The sequence below is a fragment of the Pieris rapae genome, chromosome 8 (genome assembly GCF_905147795.1).
Source record: "Pieris rapae chromosome 8, ilPieRapa1.1, whole genome shotgun sequence".
Classification (NCBI taxonomy): Eukaryota; Metazoa; Arthropoda; class Insecta; order Lepidoptera; family Pieridae; genus Pieris; species Pieris rapae.
This window is the reverse complement of record NC_059516.1, coordinates 8,084,450-8,105,501: the sequence shown is the minus strand read 5'-3', so window position 1 is coordinate 8,105,501 and position 21,052 is coordinate 8,084,450. Positions and strand designations below refer to the sequence as shown.

General features: G+C 31.8%; 1 long non-coding RNA gene across 1 annotated transcript; it reads right to left on the bottom strand.

The window, feature by feature from the left end:
* Positions 1 to 214: 214 nt before the first annotated feature.
* Positions 215 to 19,455, bottom strand: LOC123689399. Its single transcript, XR_006750378.1, has 3 exons — positions 19,385 to 19,455; positions 1,124 to 1,378; positions 215 to 501 (listed from the first exon to the last, which is right to left on the bottom strand). It is a non-coding gene; the product is annotated as an uncharacterized LOC123689399 (long non-coding RNA).
* Positions 19,456 to 21,052: the final 1,597 nt, after the last annotated feature.

Below are 21,052 nucleotides of genomic sequence, written 5' to 3'. Positions count from 1 at the left end.
TTATATTTTTCTATGTAGAAAAGGATTAAAATAAAACCAGTCTGCCATACATAAAATATATTTAAATTAATATGTTTAAACTAAATTTACTAATAATTAAAAATTTATAAATAGAAATGTAAAAAGTACCTGTACCGTTACACTGTCAGCATTACTTCTCTGTATTAAAATATTTATTCAAATATATTTATAATAAAATTAATTTCTATACCTAATATTACATTTAAAATTAAGTTTGCCTAGCGTAAATATTGATGTTGGTTCCCTCCGAATCTTAAAATACGCTTGATTTATTCCACCCTCACCCTCTAAATTTCGTGCCTCCCCAAGGTACGCAGCATCCGCCATATTTTAACGAGAGAAAGGGATAGTGTATATTTCCCCCAAGAGTGAGAGAGATGGTGAACATCGGACCGGGAACAAAGGATGAACTCGCCCTTTGTGATTTGAGAAATCTTGGAAACTTCACTTTCCGACGGAAATTTATCGCCTTGACGCAATCTGGAATTAATAAAGCGTATTATTACAAAATCACCTTAGTACTTCGCTGAACTGTATTTTTGTTAGATTTTAGGTTTGTACGTACTGTTGAAGAGGAGGGGTATGGAGTAGGTACCCAGTATTCAATAATGTCAAGCAATACAATCATAGTAAAATTGACCAAGTCCTACTTTTCGAGTATGTATTATATTACGAAAAAATATTAAATAGTTTAAGACTTTTTTGACAAAATCAAAGTGGTTGCTGATCTAATGTTACATTTTTTTAGTATTATGTATAATATGTGAGGAACATGTATACTAACAATACAATAATTGACCTATCCGCTGCAGTGCTTAATTTGTAAGTAATACTTTGTGCCTATTTTAGTTGGTATAGTACTTAGTTTAATTTTATTTTTATTATTTTATATAGGAGTACAATATCTACACGTATAATTATTTAACACATGTTTACAAAATATTTTATAAATATAAATATTACAAAAGAGCCATTTTAGGTGGTGTGATTGGAATAAATTATTTGACTTGACTTTAAGCTTGCAATACCTACTTGGCATTTTGTTATGAATTTAAATTTAAGTCTTAGCCAAAATACTATATTAAAGGTATGTTATACAAACTATTATTTCAGCTATATTTTCCGGTAAAGGATAATCCCGGTAAGGTAAGGATCAGTAAAAAGTTCGTCATCGCACGTTGTGGCAGAAAACGAAATTCCACTCGTATAACCTCGCCGTCCGCCGTTATACAACTGAGCGTTTTTAAGGTAGTTTCTGCGGCGCATTACTATGAGGAACCAGCTGCCCACTGAAGTATTTCCGAACCAATGCAACTTAGGGTCCTTTAAGAAAAGTACGTACCAGTTCTTAATAGGCCTGCAACAAAAAAAGTAAAAACATCATTATTTTAATTTAAAGTTTTAATTTTATAAAACAAATTAAGTAGTACGTCACAATTTTTGCCAAGTTTAAAGATGAAGGTTTTGTTCCAGGATTTGAATCTGGGTAGGTATACATACTATTATCGAATCAACGAGTCAAGGGAGGCGGTTTTAATAATATCTAAAAAGTATATAAAGTATACCAAAACAGTAAATAACATTCGAAATTCTTTATCAAATCCCGTAGAAAGCACTCAAGTGAAATTCCCCGCGACTCGACAAAAGTTTATGGCCCTCGTTATCAAGGCTGTTACTTTTCGTCATTCGATCGCATTAGGGTATGACGCACTAATATGTACTGGAATTTATTGTACACTTAGCGAAGGTAAATTTTTGGTCGAAATGTTATACTTTTAAAAAGGACTTTCAAAAGATTTATAAGTTCAAAGTTATAAAAAAAATATAAAGGTCAGACTTAGGTAGGTACATATTTAATCAGAGTTTTCACTATAAGGAAATTATAATAATTAAGCCACTATCATTCCATGCTGTTAAAAAAATTACACATCAAGTGGGTGTAAATTTTTTATTATAACATTTTTTTCTACGTTAATTATTGTCATTTCCGTTGCTGTCTGTTCTCCAGTTTGGACCCCATTTGAGTAAAGCCATCCTCCCGAACTTATATATGTATAGCTCCCTCCATCTATTTCTCTATCTATACGAATATATGCAAAGCTAGGCTGACAAGGTTTGCGATTAATAAGTCACATTGATAATTATATAATTAGATTTTTATAAAATAATATTAACAACTTCCGAAGTATTGAATTATTAACTTGAGGTAAATTATTAGATGTTAGACTTTAATAGAATGCCATTTTCATTTAATTAGTCATACTTTTGTAAAAAAAATCGTCTGTTGTTTCAGGTTTATCTGTGAATTGGGAGCGACGGTAAACGGCAAGCGACGGCACCGCGATGGATTCTAAAATATTGATGAAACAATGACATTAAATGTTAAAATATATTACAATAAAACTCTAAATTTTAGTGAACTAAGAAAAATGTTTCTTTTGTTTTTTTCTTCCTTCTTGCTTTAAATAAAGCAGACAGAGAAACAGAGATATTTAAAATTAAATATTGTAAAAAAATGCTAAAAATAATAAAAATTATCTTCTGAAGTAAATTCATAAATATTTAAAAACTTTGAATTAACGTAAGTATGTGTCTACTTATGTCAGAGGTCATAGCAGAATTTTATTATATAACCTAGTTTAGTTAATATCATTAACATAAATAGTTGCCTAAATTTACTTTATTTTATTATATTACCTTAATTTACTTAACGGTATGAAGCAAGTGAAACACGTTAGAGATAATAAGATTCTGGAATCAGCAGAAAACAGGTTGAGGTAAATTTCATTTTTAAAAATCGAACGTCAGATTGCATCACTTGATTCTGATTGGTCAGCGTATTTAAGACGATGAAGCGATAATATGATAAGGCTAATAAGTTCCACACATCCTTGTCCCCATAAATCTGTGGGAAAAAAATGGCGTCGACACTTCGTAGATAAAAAATCACACTAAAACAAACTGCGGGCACTATTGACTACTTTGTCATAGTTGCTTTTTAATTAATGATACAATTTTCCCTCATAGTCATTTAACTTATATGGTATTTAATCTATTTTATAATTACACTAAATTAATGTTAATCACAGACACGTGTGTTTGATTACTCGGTGGGGGGCAATCAACGAATTATATTAAGCGCGCTTATAGTGCGGCGAACTTTATAATTACAAATTTTATAATTACCAGCTTTTATTAATAAATATGTATTGTTATGTTGCAGAGCATATGGGATGACAACTGACACTAGGTATATATTTGCTAAGCCGGTAAAAGCTAGTTATGAATAAAGTGTTAGGACACCTATGTAATATGAAATTTATTTAAATTGAAATTGTTACTACAAATACAAAATTACAATTATTAACTCGCGTCATTATATTGCTAGAAATTAATTAAACTAATTACATGTATACACAAGAATACAATATTTCAAGTAGAAATTACAGTCTTCAATGTATATAACAATAGTGGGAAAGATACTCACTTTATTAGGCATTCTATAACCCTTAGCGGGTACTTAAAACGTTCAATTTCTAAAACTATTCTCATATTATATTTTAAACTCCGTCAGGTATGCACATAATTATGATTACATTACAAATTGAGCTCTTAATTTTAGTCTGAACTAAACGAATTCCTCGTTTTGCATTAGCACGTTACTTAAATGTTGTAAATAAGTTGCTAAAAATAATAAAAATTATCGTCTTTCATTCTGTATTATATTTTTATAAAAACATTAAATTTACGTATGTGTTTAATTATGGCACAGGCTATTACATTTATATACATCTTTAACCTTCTTAAAACTATTCTGATATATCAATTGGGTGCGATATTTTAATAGCATATTATGTATAGGATGTATTTGCTCAAATGTTTGAACATGACTGTTATGAAGGAATGATTCGCATTTGTTTTTGCGGTATACGCGGCAACTCTACCGAGGTCTAGAGTCAGTAGCGTGTAAGCGGTTGGTCTATACTCGAATCTATTAGTGAATAAACTTAGTGCCTAACATCATTTAGCGGTTTACGACGGCGGTGAGTGTAGAAACTAGTATTGTCGGTCTGTATGTGAGGTAATTTTATAGTCGAGTCCCTAGCCCTTTAACAACCTCGTAATTGCGAACTGAAATTAAGTGTTATTTTTATGATGATTTCTCTACAGCTACTTAGTTGCTTTAAATAGCGTATAATGTTTTATTAATTGGAATAGTTTCGATGCATTTCTTTTGCTTGTATATAACAAATGTTAAATTGTAAATCAATTGCATATTAAACTCTCAAGAATATATTAATAGAGGTTCAAAAATTGGTTATTTTATTCCCCTTAATATTTTTTACTCTACTCTCAGTTATACACTAATAGTACACACAAACAGAGTGTCTCTTAGAGAGTAGACATTTCTAATGTTACAAATATTTTTAGTACCTATATCATGTTTGTTTCAAATTATTTTTTAGTCTTAAAGAAATTTTTTTAAAGGTTAATTTGTAATGTTCAATAGTGTCTTTGAGCAGAGAAAATTTATAAAAGATAAAATAAATAATTTCTTCAAAAAGCTCAAAGTGTGTAAGAACAAAACTGAAATTATATACTTTTTCCAGCGCCAAAACATTATTTTGATTAAACTCTTGATACTCAAAGTTGACAAAACGAAGTCCAACCGGTTTCGCAATTAGGCGAAACCTTTCAGAATATATTAGGTATAATAAATTACGCTTACGTTTGACACCGGGAAGGGTTACATTTACGAGAGGAAAGGCGCATGTGCGAACTCGGTCCGCAATAAAACGTACCGTCATAAATTATTGCAACTTTGTTATCTACATGTGACGGGTATATGCGCCCACACATGCTTAGATACGCTAAATTATTCTATAAATAAACTAAAAATATTGGAATAAATAGAAGCTCGACGTTAGAACTGTAACTGAAATCAAATAACAATCAATTTTTACAACGAAAACTTATTACACAAAAAGAAAATGCAACTAATTTAATCTATACAAATGTAATTATCTACATTTTCAGTTTCTATTTAAATTAAAAAAAATATCGCAAATATGTCTAGGTATTTAAATATCGATAAAAACGATGACAGTCTTTTTAGATTATCAAGTATTGTGCGTTGTGCTTTAAACCGTAATTTGCGTCTAAATAAAGCTTGTTTGTATTGTTAGGGAAAATACCGTGATGACCTGTATGTCTTTCACCTAAATTTATTACTAACCATGAATAAAATACACCAAAAAATATGATTAAGATTTAACTTTAATAATACAGGCACAGTTTTGAATAAGATAGGCATAGCTGCTGACTTTACCAAAGCAAATCTAAAATTTAAATAGTTTATAACACATAATACAACTTCAGATATTTTTTTTTGTAACTTATTGTTATATTATTTAGTTAAGTTATATTATGAAAATAAATATCGACTTTTTTTAATCTATGATACGCACTACTCCATTTTACATCAAGGAGGACATTATCCTTTCTACCAGGCCCTCATAAAACCTTATCTGAAAGAAAGCAAGGCAAGCGAACGGAGTACAATCTACATAGAGCTGATAATAGCACGACCAATGAAGAGTGACCTACCAACGTGCCTCTAAAACTGAATATCTCGCCAACATAACGAAATACAGGGGTCTCAATAAATTGGTCACGGTAAAAGTAATCTTGGCTGAGGGCGGTTTACGATCTCGGGCGGAGAAGGCTTTTATATTTATTAAGTAAGTTGGGCTTTCGGCAGTATTAATCCACCTTTATGGAGGGGTGCAGGCGCCTGGTCGAAGCCAGTGCAAGTGGAGATTATGCCAGCATTCACAGACCCTTCTCACTAAGTGGGCTGTTTTATTATTATTGCGTAGAATACATTTCAGGAATTGTTTGTTTATATATTTTACTGTAATTGTCGATATAATCTAAAATATGAATGCCATAGTTCTCCGCTATAGAAGATCTCTCATATAAGTGTAATACATTGAAACATTTTTATTTTTACCTAAAATATAATTTGTGAAAGAGGACTGTATGCTGCCTGTATTAAAGGTACACTGCCACACACTAAACAATTTTAATTAATTTTCTATATATCCGTTTTCAATTATTATTATTAGTAGTAGCTTTGGTAAATGTTATATATTAAAACAAATAAATAAAATATCAATAAAAATTTGGTCATACAAATATTAAAACAAAGATAATATGTTTAAGATAAAATAATTAGATCTACATAATTAAGTTTCTGGTTTATAGGTACCGGAAAATCTTATGAATATAAGGGATAAGATTCGTAAGAAGTAGACACAGAGATATAAATTATAAGATAAGTTAATAAAGCATTTATTTATTATACATGACACGCTAATGTTATCCAATCACGCTAATTGAGTCCCATTACCAATAGGGGCAAATACATTTCCCTGTATTTCAATCGAGAATTACACATGCAAAGATATAAAATATCTTTGATTCTACACTGCAGGCAAAACTAAATTTAACTTTTTTTTTTATAAATTAACAATTTTTAAAATAATGTGCCTTATTAAAACGCGCCACAATTTAATTGTTGTTATGGGTTTTCTAAAATTTCTTAAAATTATTTGGGATTTGAATTAAGGTTTAATTACTTATATGATTTGATAAATATATCTTTACTGTGTTCTATAAACCTATAATTAGCAAGAGAGTGGGTAAGATTTTCTTAAGTGAACAAATAAATATTTTAGTAGGAGGTAGAGGGTAGTTAAGAATTTTAGACCGTGTAAGGCATGGCACAAAATCGCTTGGGAAGCACTAGCACTAGAAAGCGGGAAACTACAAGCATTTATGAACAAATATTAGTCTGCAAAAACAAAATATTATTATGGTACATTTAAAAAAACGTCATTTCATTTTTTTAACTTCTCATACGCGAAGAGAAGTCCTCACAACTCTAGCGATAAAATATTTTATGATATGAAAACGTGCTTTTATTAAGGTTTTAGATTAGATGTTAGGAAATAGGAATTGTTTTAGGAACCTTGGTGTGTTAATTATTGGATAATGTTATTGTCTTTTATTCCTACATAATTATGTATTTGCATATGCTTAGCGGACCTATGCAACTACTCCAATACAAAAGTTTCCCTTGTGAATTGTGTGTTGGAATGTTGCCGGCTCGATAGTGAGGAAGTTGTATAGATCTGGTTAGCGCTGCGCTTTCTTAAGTTCTCATATTACTTACACACACGTTATATTTAAATAATTTAATTATTAAAATTACGGTGATAGACGCGATATTAAATTATGATTGTTATAAAAACACAAAAACAAAGTCTTATAGATTCTTTTTATAAAATAAATAATAAAACTTTACCGAATGTATAAATAAATAGTCTTAAAAATATATCATAGAAATTTCCGATAAAATTTCGACGTGCCTAAGTAAAAACGAAATTATGACGCGTGAAGAAATCGCTCCCGTATTTATGGCTAGAGTTATTGTTTGAAACGTCTAAGTCGTAATTCCGGGGCATAAAGCAGCAGGCTTCACTTGTTCCCCCTTTCCCCCTACGCCCCAGGATGCTGTTTTTCTCGCACGAAATGGCCCGTTTGAAATTGTTGTTTTATGGAACTTTTTACTAGTTGACTTCGTTGAGGAGAATTGGTACGATCTACATCTACGTTGATTTCACTAAGTGACAATTTTTCAATTGTAAATTAGATTAATTTTAAATAGAATTAGGAGGCAAACTGGCAGGAGATAATTACATATGGAGTTCTTGTAAAACGCGCATGAGGTTGCGCATGAGGTTGGTAAGATGTTGCAACAGCAGCGGTACCGGTAACGAGAGAAGATTCAAATTACTTACACTACGCATTACAGAATACGAGCACTGAATTTAAATGGTAATCACACTGCAATAAAGCTTTCCAGTGCGTTTCAGGCTATTAAGGAGTTGTTATTTTGAAAACTATCATAGGAAATACCTATGCTTAGAAAATAAAAAAATAATTGGTATCACCGATCAAATTACACTTACTAAATTGAAGCAGAGAAAATGACGTATAAAAGTAAAACCTGTATTATTATTATATTTATTATCTCTTCAGAAATTTTTAACCAGAAAACAAATATTGGCGATTAAAAAGAGTGGTGGAGAGTTTAATGCCAGTTCTTCTCTTCCGTTCTACGCCCTTGATTTGAGAACTGGCAGTAAATGTAAAATTATTTAAAAACATTAAATTTCTTTTTTTGACGTTCATAAGTGTACATTATGTTACCAACCTGAATAAATGATTTTGGATTTGTAGGTACCCTATATTCGACAAGAACATATAAATAACAGGTTGATAGCAGCTCCTGTTGCCGAACCCAGCATCAGAATAAGATTTAAACTAATTTAAATAGCTTTGTTCTTTCCGCGGAATCTTTGTTCTTTGAGACGTTGCTAATTTTTAGCCTGTTTTATAAAGTCGGATCTGGTAAATCAATAGCTGCCGACTCTTAACTAGTATCATTCCTATATTTTTTGTTTGCATTGAATAGGCTTCGAATCTACTAGAACGATTTGAAAAACACCTATGTTATCCCTGATGAAAATAAACTATAGTAAAATAAATCTGTATGAAATTACTATGTTACCCGACTTCTGAAAATGAAAAAGAAAATTCCGGAAGCACGTATGCTGCGGAAACAATAGAGCGGATTTATAATGTATATATATGACTAACAATTAAAAAATATAGTATATAAAAGTCTATTTACTGAGAAACCTAGAGGTGTTGCCTAGAGGCTACATCGGGTTATGACCAAATGAAGTGCGGTGGGAAGTGCATAGCACAGCCAGTATACAATTATGTTTAATATATATATAACGAAGTGGCAGGTAAGAAACATCTTATACCTATCCCACAAAAGTGGAACAAAAAACGAAAACAGGTTCACTGCACGTCAAGTCTATCGAAAAATCGCAACAAAAACGCACTCGAGAATATTGAAAGACGATAAAATTTCAAAATAACGACCTGTCACATTATAATATACAATGAAATTATCTCCACCATTTTTAAAATAAGAACGCGCGAGTAACTCTCCTCTGATTGGTCGATTCTTGACAGTGAAATACGTTGGGTTGCCCGCTCCGACACAGCGGGTGTCTAAAATCCCCTAATGAAATTAAATTCCGTACGTTTAGATTTGCTCGTAAATAACACGGGTATCTAATCCGCTGATTAATGAATATTGAACTAAGTATTCACAAAAAATACTTCAAGAGCTTTATTGTATTTTTCTACTATTAAAATTTTAATTTGATTTAAAAAAAAATATTAGGAAGTCAATTTTGATATTCTTTAAATTCTATATATCACATATATTAAGGTATATTTAACCTACTTCAAAAAAACTGAAAGATTGAGGGTTTAAAAGAGAGCTCCTATCTTTGGTTGAAAATACCCTCATCTTCGCATCTTTATCTCACGTCCGTGGAGCGATCTGAATGATCGATGACACTAAAAAAACCTAATATGCTCTTCATACTTCATACGCGATGTAGTGTTTATAAACAAATTATCGGTTAATAGATTAAATTCTCTTCAAGACACATTTTTAAATTTGGAACTAATTTAGTGAAGCGAGTCGGAGATTTATCAACAAATACAACAAACAAGATCCATAAATATCGAGCCTCTTACTAAGAGCTTTTTAGATAAACGTTTGGAAAGCTCTGTTTAGTCACAACAAAATTACAAGTTTATTGGGTACAATATAGCGGCTTACGGCTTTCGAGAACACTCATGAGCACTAAAATGTTGGTTTACTACCCTACTGATGATTTACTGGATGCATTCCTCTATATGCGTTGACTTAGTATGGAATTCGATAAAGGTTATAGGCCTCTTGTATGAAAGAACATATAAGGTAGGATTATTTACTTAATGAAATTATTTTTCTATTTAGTTTTACATTCTGTAAAAAATATGGTATTGTTTTAACAATTATACAGTGTTTACAATCTTCTTAATATTATTATGTTTGTTTACAATCTTCTTATATTCTTGAATTTTATAATAATAATTAAAATTATGAAATAGAAAATTAAAACAAATTTAAAAGTTTAATCCACGTGTACTTTTGACCAAAGAAGTTACTTTTTAATTTTATTTATAGATAGTCTTTTGTTTTAGAGCAGCTTTGACCTAGTGGCTTTAGCGTGCGACTTTCATCTCTGTGATAGTGGGTTTGAACCCCAGCGCCAACGGACTTTCTTCCTATGTACGCATTGAACATTCGCTCGAACGGGGAAGGAAAATATCGTGAGGAAACCTGCTTGCCTTAGACCGAAAAACTCAACGCCGTGTGTCAGGCACAGGTGACTGACTGATCAATAGACTTTCCTTTCGTTCCCTTTTTTCCTATATACGCAATAAACTTTCGCGCGAACGGTGAAGGATACTATCATGTGGAAAAAGGCTTGCCTATTAGATTGACAAACGATCATGAAACAAACACAGATATCTGAAGCCCAGTAGGGCCACAGATTTTTTATTTTGTTTCGTTTTTTATAAGCAGATCTCAAATCAGCATAATTATTTAAATGGAGTAAATTAACGAGACCGCACGTGACATAGATAAGTTTTATTGCAGGAGTCGAATGATGAAATTCAATATGAAAATACATACAAATATAACATTTTAAGAGTTATTCAGATTGACCACCCAAGCTGTAATACTTTAACATAAATTATGGCGAAGAAACCGATATTTCATCCGAGCTATCATAAATTAATGCATTTTAATAAAAGCTAAAACAAAATACGTATCGAGACTGATCGTAATGTGAGAAATTTATGAAAGACATTAATTATAACTGAAGGGCCTGCGTCTAGAGATTCTTAGGGATTTCATGGGATTGCATTTGCATAAGTAATTGTAAGGGGCGATTTAAGGTGTGTAAGAGTTTTAGATAATCGATAAACAAAACCAGATCGATATTTAAATGGATTTACACTACCTCCCTGGTTTAGGTTTAAATCAAATTTATTTCGTTCATATTTAGCTTTAGATGTGACAGTTATTATAAATATATGGCCATTATTGTGGTTTAAGAAGAAGGCAATGTTTGTTACGAGTCCACAGAATAATACTTAATAATATTAAAAAAAAATTTTTTAATTAAATTTTATATGCCTTTTTACGCAAAAAATATAAGTTTATTCCACATATGAAGTGCGAAAACCAGGCAACAATGTACCAGGCGATAATAAAGTCTAGGAAGCTGTTTGGTAAAAGATATTAGAAATCTTGTTTGATAAAAATAATAGAAATTTAAAAATGGAATATTTATAAGGTCCTATAATTTCCGATCGAACACATGCGCTCGGATTTATCGAGGCTCACTACTTTACGACCGAATATTTTTATGCAAAGAGCGTCGCCAAATGTGCCCTGTCGGTTCCGAAAAAATATAGAACGTTCGCACGTAAAAAGGATGACAGAATAAATATACATGGAGCCACCCTTTTTGTCCATTAAACGACCCGAGGTTTTTTCTTGTCATAAAATGTGCCCCAATAAATATGTAAATCTACCAAAACCGTTGCCGCTTCGTTTGTGAGTTTCACTTTCGGCCGTTCAACTTAATTGTACTGCAATTTGTAAAGCATTTTATTGAGAAGCGTATGCCTTTGTTTTAGCTATTGTATACACTTTATAGAATTGTCAAATGTGATTTTTCTTAATAACACCGTAAATAAATGCAAATTAGATTTAAATATCGAAAATTAATAAAATGTGGCTTTAGAATATTTCGTTCTGTTAGAACTGCAAAAAAATATTATACAAACATTTACATACCTATAATTAATCCCTATTCACCGTCTAAAATATCGAATAATAAATAAGCGTCATTTAACAAATAAGACACAAAATTGTAAAAATGTATAAGTATGTTGCAAACTACATCTGATTTAAACTGTTACTAATAATTTAGCGGTATATTAAAACCCCTATTTACAAAACACTAAAGTTATATCCTAATAGAAATAGTATTATAGGTATTAATGTGTTGAGTGAGTTTTCGCGTTACGGTTTTAGCGGGGGCGCTGTATCGATCCGCCCGGGATCACCACGCCTGTGCTGTTTCTATGACAATATAAGCCGCATTTCCTGTATTTAAGTTTATAATTGCATTAACAATTACAGTGACAGAGTGAGCAGTATTGACCTAGTGACTTCAGCGTGTGACTCTCATGCCTGAGGTCATAGGTTCGTTCAAACTGTGCACCAATAGTCTTTCTTTCTATATGCGCATTTGACATTAGCTCGATCGGTGAAGAAAAACAACGTGAGGAAAATGGTTTGCTTTAGACCCAACATGTGGATGGCGTGTGTCGGTGTGTCAGGCACAGAAGACTGATCACTTGCCTATTAAATTGACAAATGATCATGAAACATATTTCCATTTTATGAGACCCAAAAAGGTTGTAGCACCACTGATAAGAATTACATTTACAGAGGTATTAAATAATTAGATTCTTTGGGATTCTGATGTATGGTTAAAATATTGAACAATAATGGCCACCTGGCAGTGCGTAAACCATAGATACAATATATATGTTAAGAAGAACCTGCTTCTCGATCGTCTTAGAAAGTGAATGTATATTTAAAGGTTAACAGACTAACTTAACTAAAATGCATCAATAAAGATATCCGGTTATGTCAAATTTACAAACTGTTACAAATACTTTGTTAATTACTGATCTCCATTTTATAATAATTTTTTCATTATCATACTATCTTATTTAATTTAAATCTAATTAAAACGAATTTATACCCCGGTACAATACTTTATTGATCGCTGTAATTTACGGCAACCTTTCGGAGGTGTATTTGGGACCCCATTTTTTCGCAGCTCGTATTAAAGTAATAAAGGGGAAATTTAATTCATGATTGGAAAGCTTGATTGGCCAGTTATGCGGCTAATGAGTTTATGAGTGAGAGGTTATTCGTATTGCGTAATTTGTTTTAATCAGGATAGGAATATTTGGATGCAATTTTAACCACGACTTAATGTGATTGGCTGGTAATCCATTTGCGAGCCTTCTGGCAATGAGAGTGTCCATGATCATGATAAGATGATCCCAGCGCCGAATTTAGAAGTCTGAAGGCCTCGGGGCAACAAAGGAGTGGAGAAATTATTTAAATTAATATCTTTTTTCAGTCGAGTTTTTCAATGAATAATAATTTATCGTAAAACCTAGTAGATTTATTAGTAGTTAATAAACAAGGAAGTTAATAACAAAGGAAAAGTGGTTTAATAATGTTTACTAGTCGGAATTAAAAAAAAATCCGAAGATTTTATTGTAGCGGCCCCTCTTTTTTAGAGGATTCGAGACTATATCTAAGGTTTCTCTCCTCTAAATCTCGCCCTGGAATAATCCTACCCGTTTGCATTATTTATTAGTATTATTTTTATATATAAATTATTAATTATAAGATGATAATATTAACTATAAGATGGTTGTGTAATGACATAATGCACTTAAATATCATTTACATACAGAATACTACTGTAGCCGCAGTCACAGTCGGCAGTACGTATGTATGTTTCCGCACTTTGGTCCGTTATACGTAAAGTCCAGGCTAAATAAGCCAGCCTAGCTGCTCAAAGAAGCTCAAAAAGTTTTAGAGGCTTCACGGCTCCGAGGATACCTGTTCGTTGGAAAGCCGCAGCCGAGCACATTCGTATTCTCCACTTTCTTAGCAGATAATTGGTACTTAACCATACGAACATCCGTACGAACCGAAATAATTTAAGTTTTGTAGATTAGAACTCAACCTCCCATGCATATAGGCAGAATACTATAATTTAGAAGAGTACCTTACCTGACTGCATTGGGAGCGCTAATATAAAATTTTTAACTTTACCAATAAGTATTTTGCTTGGTTAAGCCTGCAGCTGGTAAAGGTTAAAAGAATTAGTAAAACTTTCAGGTGTTAAAATATAACTATGTATCCCAGATATTTTAAAAGATAAATCTTCAATACCCGCCCTTCGCTAAAATCTATTAAACCTTTATATAAGACGAAAAATAACTTGTTTTTACAATGTTGTTCGTTGAATAAATCCCGCAATAAAATATGGCTTAAAACGTGTATGATTTATATTTCGCACTGTTTTTGGCAACATTGTTAATGTATAGTTTTGAAAGCGTCGTAAATTTTGGACATAAATGTTGAATGCACTGAATAGATTGATATAGATATTATGGGATATTACGTTTTATGACGGTAGTGATAGAAATTTGTGATCGATGAATGCACTCGTAGAGATGCTTTCGTTATTTTTATTTGCGGAGAATTATAGCAACACGTAAATTACTAAAATAATATACTTATAGGGAGACAACATCTAACTAAGTATATACAGTCATGCTTGATACACAACTCAGTTAATATGTCTTAGGTAAAGAAAATATTTCGAATAGAAAGTAGAAACTCAGTAAACCAATATAGGCTACTATATATATATGTAATATATTTTTAATTTAACTGTTTAATTTAACCAAAGTCTTTAAAAAAATTAGAAGCTTTTAATTAAAAAATAGTCATAACGCATCACATAGAACGACTCATGTATATTACGAACATTATATACAACTGAGGTAATATGGAATAAGTTTGAGGCTCGTGTACTTCTTATCATATAGATATAAAATAAGCACTATTTGTATCAAAACATACGTGTATATAACATGTGAAACAACACATAAACATAAGTATCGAAGCATAAATTGAATGTGGCTTTTCACATTTAATTTATGCTTCGATAGTGTAATTACAATTAAAAGCTATGTTAACCATAACAGAAAATTATCGCTGACAAAGCTTATTTCATTTATAAAAACTAATTATTTATAGACAAGACAAGACTAACAAACAAGTACTTAGCATAACTATGAATTAATCGTTAAATTTAGTGCAAATAAAAACAAAAATTTAATGCGCAATTAACAGGTTATAACTGAAAAAATGAGTAAATTTCGCATATTAAATAAATAACACATTAGGAATGTTAAAATATAATAAACGCACCGGTTACTTCATTAAAATTAATTTAATTGCCCTATTTTAAAAGCTATAACGAATTTTATATCATTTCTTTATCGTTTCAAGTTTGGCGCTCGCGCAGATTAATCGCTTTTAAGTATGAATGGCACTATTATAGTTAAAGTAAGGAAAAGTAAGTAAATAAATAAAATATGTAAAGTGAAGAAGGAGAGCTTTAGAGGAGGCCTTGGTCGGAAGACAAGTTGTAACCGAACTACCGTTTGCCGATAATGAATAGATATTAAAACTGTTAGTATGTATATTAGTTAAACTCTAGTTAATCGTCAAAATGTGTTTTTTAGATAGTGGTCATAAGTAAATTAATTTTAGGCACACGAAACTACTCTGTGGATAACTTGTTACAAGAAGAAAGGCTTTATTATTTTTATAGTTAAAGTATATTATTTGAAGAAGTATATTTTTGTAAAACAATCTGTTGATAGTAGGTTTTCTTATTGTTGGGTCTGTGGTGGATAAAATAACTGCAAAAATTAAAACGTTAAAGTGTTTGTTTATATGAGGCTATTATATAAATATACATTTAATGTCAACAGATATATAAACACAAATAACGTTATTTAATATACTAAACCAATATTATTATATATTTATATTTTAAAATAAATACTAAAACTAATACTCTATATTACTCGTTAAGGTAAAGATTACACATAACGAAAAAGCTTTAGTTAATGCTTTGTAAAATACATAATATTCAAGAAATGTTACCACGGTACCTATTTCAAACTGGCCATAAATGTCGTCAGAATAATATTTTACGAGGCAGAAGAGGCGGGGATCCCAAGTCTTATCTCACATGTGGAATGACATCCAAATTTATCGTCTTAAAAATACCACAATTAAAAAGAAACCATATTGGATCCGGCTGATAAAAGAAGTAGATAAAATATCGAACTTACGTGTTTTGGCTTTGTTACCAGTCTAATATTGCTTTAACTATATGAACGTTACAATAATTACTAAATTACGTTTACTTTTTTTACTCAGTTAGTTTAATTATGAACTTAAGTATAATTCGCTGTATTGGCGTTGCAATGTTTGCTTTTGGTTGCCGTGTAAAAGTCCTGAGTATGACTTCCGTAGGTCAAAACACGTTGAAACAAGAGAAAACGATAGATTTAGAGTCGAGACTTGTAGTAGTTAATTAGTAATAACGATCGTATGGATAATGAAGAGGTTTTGAAGCCCCTTTGAAGCTGAAAAGTTCGTAGCGTTCGTAGACAAAATCTTTGTTGATAGAATTTGATTTTACTATCCAATACAGTGGGAGATGATCTGTCTTTATCGTCAAAAAAGGTTTCTTTTTTCGCTATTACCTCTTCATCAGCGCAAAATATGTGTCCTGCCATCATTCTCTAGAGGTTTGATAACTGTTATATGGATTATTGAATTTAATTCTAGGAATGTTTTCAAGTAACATAACAAGCTAAATCTAGGTTATCCTAGCATTTTAACTATTATTTTTTTTTAATGTAAAGTCAAAAATTAATTTTTTAACTTAATTAATTGTTTATCAGTTTTAGAGTCCGTTTTTAAATTGATAAAGCCTTTACTTTTGTAAGTAACCTTTCTATCGCAAGCCTTTACCCACACCTTCCCATATCCTACGAAATCTACTTACTAATAATAGTACTAGTAGTAATCTAACTACTACTTATCCTATAGAGATAATTTATATGAAGCTTAAAAACTCCTCCCATGAGGAGGTTTTTTATAATACTTTTCTAAAAGTTAATAATATGATAACACAAAAAGCTATATGAGAAACCTTATGTATAGGCATGAAAATTTCATATCTAAATGAATGCAATTTCTTTTTAATTTTAAATAATTTTCGTGGTGTGCAATGAAGTGTGAATAAATAATTTAAAATACTTCAAATAAGTTTATGTTTATTGAAGTATTAAAATTAAGTACCTAAGTCTAATTGTAATCACTCTAGACATTCGGATTGAAAATAAATGGTGATATTAACATATCCGCATTATAAAACCTATAAAAAAAACGAAGAAAACGCCTGAAATAGATCAATTGAAAAATAAAGTTACAAACTGTTACAAAGTTGACTTTGTATTATAGGACATGCCAATGCACTTAGCACAATGTTATGACAAGATTTTCTTGAGTGCTAACAGATGTATGGGAGTTCGTCCGTTTCCAAGCTTTAACAAATACGTACAAGACATACTGTATACTTTCGAGTTGCAGTGTTAAGAACAGACTATGTATAGACTACAGTTATTCGAATAGGCTCCAAAACTAGAGTACTCATTCGAAAACTTATTCATTTTTTTTATTGAGGTGAAAATACACTTATGCAGGCCCGCATCAAGAATGTCGAGCTTGACGCGGGACTGTGGGTCTACACTCAAACCTCTCTGCTATTCAGAGGGGTAACGAGACCCCACCCACTAAAAGCACCTCAGCCCAACATACGCCCTTAAGATGGGTCCTCGGGGTTCGCTAGGGATTTTACCCAATGGACCCGGGCTTATATCCGACATAGAGAGCTCATTCAAGTCCTGCGGACTCGAGGTCGAGCCCCCAGCCTTGAACTACCGGTCCTACTATGGTCATCCCCAGACCTCTCCCTGAATCGCTCAGCTGCCTCCTGCTGCAGCATCACAGAAGGAGACCATTGCACTCCAGGACTCATAACTCCCTAGCGTAGCTAATACTGTAAAAACCCTACGTTATCGCTGATAATGGCTATACAATATTTTTTTAAGTATGAAGTTACGATAGTAACCCGAGGTATGAAAAAGAACAGCACATACTCTTAGTACTAAACTAGTGACTAACCAAAGATGTTCTACAGTTTTACAGAAGCAAAAAGTACAAGATACCGTATGTCTAAAAAAGTATTTAAAAATTTAACTGAGATAATCTTTACGTAGTAACCTGTATATTGTGATATGACCGAATTAACGAGTGGAAACGAGGAGCACAGCTGGTATTTAATAAGACAAAATTTCAAATCAGGAGTAAAAAGGCGTTTAAAGTAATAACAAAAAGATTGCCTTTGATGTTTTGTTCTTGAACTAAAGTATTACTACGTCAAAGCTGATATATCACTTATGATACTTGCAAAAAGATAATGATGAAAAAAAACTTTTATATGACGTGTATGAATTATTTTTAATTACAGTATGGGATTATTAATCGAAGCGGCCGAAATTTTTATAAAAAGTTACAATCAAATATGAAAATTTAAAAAAAAATTAATTTCTTGGCTTTTTCTTCTTTTCTATAAACGGTAAAAGAATGTGAAGTTCAATTGGATCATTTAGAATAATTAAATGACCAATTATTTTCACAATATTCATTTATTGCCTTTTCCAAGAATGATAAATTTAGAACCTAGATTGATCGCAATAACATTGTTTGCTGTTCCTAATTATAAATTACACATGCAATGATGACATCACCAGTGACCTAATTCGTGATTAAACATACCTCTAGAACTTAAATGTAGTTATAGTAGGTTGTTATGTAGATGAAGTAAGATCAAGATTGGTAACTCTCAACCAACAAATTTCATTTGGTGTCCTTAAAAAATGAAGCTAATCCTTAAAAGCCAGTAACGCACTTGCAATCTTTAGCATTGGGTATCCAATGATGGGGGCCTGTATCACTCAACTTCAAACCAATCAAGTCGACTTGGAGTCCTTCAAAAAAAGAAGCAAATATTTAAAGGCCAGTAACGCACTCGCAAACTTTTTTTATTTTATTTTTATTTTATAACGCACTCGCAAAACCTCTAAAATTTAGTGTCCATGGGGGCCTGTCATTCTTTAACGCTGGCGACACACTTGAAAGCCCTCTGGCATTGAAAGTATTAATGGGCGAAGGTATCACTTAACTTCAGATGAGCCTCTTGCCCATTTGCTATCTGTTCTATAAACTTAAGGCAACCAATAACTTATAAGTAGGTATTAGTAAAATAATTTATTTATTTCACTTATTACAGTATACTCGTTTGTAACAGCTCGGACTCAAGTAGGACTAACCAAGAAACTAGACCTGTGCTGTCTAAGTTAGGGATTGCCTTTAACAAAACAATAGTTCTATTTGCTTTTAATGTAAAACCAGTATAAAGCTCTATCTCGTTGGTATTAGTAAGTATTAAGTAATTTAGCCTTCGTTCAGCCCATTACCACCAGAGGCGTTGTAAGATTTTAGTTACATATGTGTGCATTTAGAGTTAAGTTAGTACTGAGGTAAACGTGCTCAAACCTGCCATGATCCTTTTCACTCTTTATAAACAAACTAAATTTAAATAAAACATCTACACTCCGTTGTGTTTCAAATTGGACTAACAGAGCCAGCCTGTGGGTTTCGACCAGTTATATGGGTGCAATAAACCAAACCGCATCTATTCTTACAGCTGACGATGACGTCAAATTGAAATACCATTTATGGCCCTAATTTGGGCCGTCGACCGAATTCATGCCATAAAAGCGTTAAAATTTAATTGAGGATGTTATTGGACTTTGAATTAAACAAACATAGGAATGTTGGAATCTATGGGTTCACTAAATAACAATGAACACTAGTCTTAAATAGCTATCCAAGACTAGCGTTCATCAGCTGATGATACAATGGAGACAAGGTCAAGCGAAGGCTTTGTTTTTAGGTTTATCGACTGACTAGACTCTAAGCAGTTTATTACAATTAAGGACGTCTCATTTGATTGCTTAGTCAATAGTTTATTTCCTTAGTTCAGCGTCGTAATAGCAATAGACGAAAGCATCGTGTTCTAGTCATGTTAGTAAAACAAAGATTTTTTTTTTAATTTGGAGTGCAATGGATGATATACAAGATCTATAATATTTTTAACGAATTTTTTATTAATGTTTTTACTTTGCCAAAATGTAATGGTTAGTTGTATGTATAATGTGAGGAATTCGAAACAATATATTTGCAGCCTATACCTGATTGATATAGAGCTCGTTAAACATAGTGTTCAAACACAAATGTTTAATATGACAGTAACACCTCGGCGTAACTGCGAAGTGTAACAAAAACGCCGCCGCTCAAAAATAACAGCAATCATCAAATATTTAATTGTAAATATCGGTCCTTAAATCTCATGCACACTAAATATTGTGACTCGGTACGTTAAGTTGGTCCAAAATGATGTAACGAAGTGTGCAAACACACTATGTGTACAAAACTTATTAACAGATCTTCACTACGAGTAAAGTCAGAACCAAAAGGGCTCATAATCCAAAACAACTTTCAACGGAATATAAATCTTATGAGAGTGAAAAAGATTTGGTTTTATAATGTTTAGAGTTTTAAAACTGCATTGGAGCGATCGGTTCAGCGTTTATTGCACCCAAGAGCAATTCATTCGGAGTTAACGTTTGACTAATTTGTGAAGTATCATAAACTGAGGCCAATGTCAGCCATCAGCTGTTTCGGTCGTTATTTAAAATTAAATTAATTTAAATAATGATCGAAGCGTTTTTTGCTAAATTAACATGTTTTAAGATTTAGGAAGGAAATATACTTATATGTATATGTATATTTTATTTAAATTGTTTATTACGAAAGTAAAACGGTTAAAAGTAAATTAATACCTTAAAAACTTGCTAAAAAGAAAAGAAAGAAAAGAAAATCATTAAACTGTCATAAACTGCGATTAAAAAAATCAATGGTGCTTCAACTTTTTTAGGTCTAGGCTTCAGATTTCTATGTTTTGTTTCCTGATCATTTGTCAATCTAATAGGCATGTAGGTCATCAGCCTCCTGTGCCTGACACACGCCGTCGACATATTGAGTCTAAGGCGAGCCGGTTTCCTCACAAACTTTCAAACCAATGTTAAATGCGCACATAGAGAGGACTTTCAAATGGACTTTCCATTGGTGTACAGCCGGGGATCGATCTACTACACCGGG